This window comes from Pinus tabuliformis, chromosome 2_1 (assembly GCF_031772625.1).
Source record: "Pinus tabuliformis cultivar Carrire ecotype Pingquan chromosome 2_1, CPIR1, whole genome shotgun sequence".
In the NCBI taxonomy this organism is placed as follows: Eukaryota; Viridiplantae; Streptophyta; class Pinopsida; order Pinales; family Pinaceae; genus Pinus; species Pinus tabuliformis.
In genome coordinates, this window is record NC_142299.1 from 804,296,403 (window position 1) to 804,299,374 (window position 2,972).

General features: G+C 40.3%; 1 pseudogene; it reads left to right on the forward strand.

Annotated features, from left to right (window-relative positions):
• Positions 1–1,038: 1,038 nt before the first annotated feature.
• Positions 1,039–2,589, forward strand: LOC149203022 (putative protein phosphatase 2C 53 pseudogene; annotated as a pseudogene).
• Positions 2,590–2,972: the final 383 nt, after the last annotated feature.

The following is a 2,972-nucleotide window of genomic DNA, read 5'->3' on the forward strand; positions in this document are numbered from 1 at the left end:
ATTTCTTTTGCAAGATGTGATGGAATTGCTAGTTACAAATCTTACAAAATGGTGAACATTAAATTTAAACTTAGTAAATTTATTCAATTTGATTATTTTTTATTTCAAGTTAGGTGGAGTATCACTTTTAATTTAATGTCGAAAGGAAGAAATGATCTCTTTATTAAAAAAATTATATTGCTAAATTCTTGGTTAAACATCTTTTGTGATAATTCATTTACGTTTAAATGGTTTCTATCTTCAATCCATTTCATAAAATTTAAACTTAAAAGAAATTAAATTTAAACTTAAAATATGAAAACCCCCGCACAAATCAAATATATAAATATAAACTAAATTAATTATAATTACAGATTTTTTAAAATTTAAATTTAATAAATTTGATTATTTTTTCTTTTAAGTGACTTGGAATATCAATTTTATTTTAGTGCTGAAGGGAAGAAATGATCTCAAGGGGTGAATTATGTTAGGTTGAACACCGGTTACGATAATTCTTTCTTCTTTTTTTTCAAATAGTTTCTCCCTTTAGTTCCTTCCATAAAATCTGCACTTCAGATATAAAAAAGAAACTACTAAGTTTTTAAGTTAAAATATGAAAAACCCAACGCAAATCGAATCTATAATGTTAATAAAATTAGTTATCTACTTTATTTTTAGATATCAAGCGGTAGTTATCTAATTTATTTTTACATATCAAACGGGGCTGAAAAAGATGTGATCACCACGGCTATTACGCGGAAAGTCTGACGTGGAATCTTCCAACACACCTGCCATTGATGAGCGACCCTCCACCCAATTATTAACGGCAAGAAGGGGAGCGCTTGCAACGTCCCATCGATGCGTCTTGACTCTAGAAACCCTTCCCCGGTGCTTCCATTATGTTGACTAAAGAAACGTAACAAGGATTACATCGTGTTCAACCGCGGAGACGGTGGTATTCCCTGCCACCTGCTATAAGTAACTTGTACGTGGAGAATTCGCGTACAGAGGTGTTGACCAACGACAAAACAAGAATTCATATTTGATTTCAACGCTTCACTGCAATATAAACGCTCACAGTAGAGCGCCCATGACCCACAGAGCATCTAACGACCTCCCAGAGAGAAATTCAATTGAAATGTAACAACAGAAAGGGCAAGACGCAAAAAGGAAAATTTATTTAATACTGCTTGGGGTTTTCGAAGGCAACAACAAGATTCACCACCATCATCAACAGTAGCAGCAGCATCGATAGATTGTGAACATGGCCTGCCTTGTAGCACTGAATTCTCCTTCGCTCTTGGGCTCCTGCAGGTCCCCCTCTATACGAGATTCTGACATTGAAGAATGGGCAGGTCCCCATTGGAATCGTGGTTTCCAAACTCCCAAGACCAGCGACATCCAGGCCACTTTTGTGGGCCCTGTGCTGACTAACAGAAGCGAGAATCGGCTGTCGAACGAGAGCGAGAGCGGGAAGAGCCCGGTCATGAGGGCGGTCTCTCTCTGTGTCAATGTACCGGTGGAGAATGGTTCGATTGCCCGCAAGTGCCCTTCGCCTCCGCTGAAGAGGAAACGCCCGCAGAGACTGGATATTCCGCTCCAGCTACCGGGCCTATCGGCAGTAGAGCAAGCAATGGATGTCAATGTGGAGGGTCTTCAGTATGCGGTTTCGAGCAAAAAGGGTCGGCGAGAATTGATGGAGGACACCCACAAGGCCATTGCCAATGTTCTTGGTGATTCCAAACAGGCCTTTTTTGGCGTCTTCGATGGTCATAGCGGTCGGAAAGCTGCAGCTTTCGCTGCCAAAAATATTGGGCAGAATATTGTGGACGCTATGCTTGCCATGGGAGATGAAACAGAGAACATTCTCGAAGAGGCTGTTAGAGCTGGGTACTTAAAAACAGATGCAGAGTTTTTGAAGCAGGAGGTTGGCAGCGGTACTGCTTGTGTAACTGCTCTGATTATAGATGGTAACTTAGTGGTTTCCAATGCTGGGGATTGTCGAGCAGTTATTAGCAGAAATGGTGCTTCTGAAGCCCTTACATGTGATCATCGAGCTGGAAGGGAGGACGAGCGACAACGGATAGAGAATTTGGGTGGAATTGTGGACCTCCGCCACGGAGTTTGGCGAGTTCAGGGATCTCTAGCTGTATCTAGGGCCATCGGCGACTCACACATGAAACAATGGATAACGGCTGAACCAGAGACGGGAAAGATTGAAATAACATCTGATTGCGAGTTTTTAATTTTGGCATCAGATGGGTTGTGGGATATGGTGAGTAATCAAGAAGCAGTGGATATTGCCAGGCCTTTCTGCGTGGAGCAACAGCCTAATTTGACACCATTAGCAGGCGGACCTATAGCTGCTTGCAGAAAGCTTGTAGAAGTAGCGGTAACCAGGAAATCAGGAGATGATATTAGTGTGATGATAGTACAACTCAGACATTTTTGCAAAACATAGAGTTAGTGTGGATGAGGTTTGGGATGACGGCCATCAAAAGAAACCTTGATAACAACCATCTGACACAACCTATATTTTGATCATCAAGTAGTGGGAAGCATGATTTCTCCATTTTTTATGGATAAACACTTACAATTCATTTGTGTACATCTTAGCTGGTCCAATGATTCATTTTCACGATTATTCTTTCATTCAATTTCAATTATCATATTCGTGTTGCCGCTGCATTTGATATGTGCGTTTAACCTCATATTTATTTATATGACCAACGCTGTTCACAAGGATTATAGACTTTGCCACATGTTACACACATTGATGGTTTAAAGAAAAGAAAGCAGCAGTGGAGCTTTTGGTTAGTCCGTTAAATGGAAGAACGGACAGAATTGCTATAAATGTAGATCCTATACACAATTTAGCAGGTCTAATTTAACATATCCCGAATGAGGAAATGCAATGAAACAACCTTACACCATCAATCAATCAATGACAGTATACACGCACATGCAGGAGCAACGACAGTGAAGGGAAATAA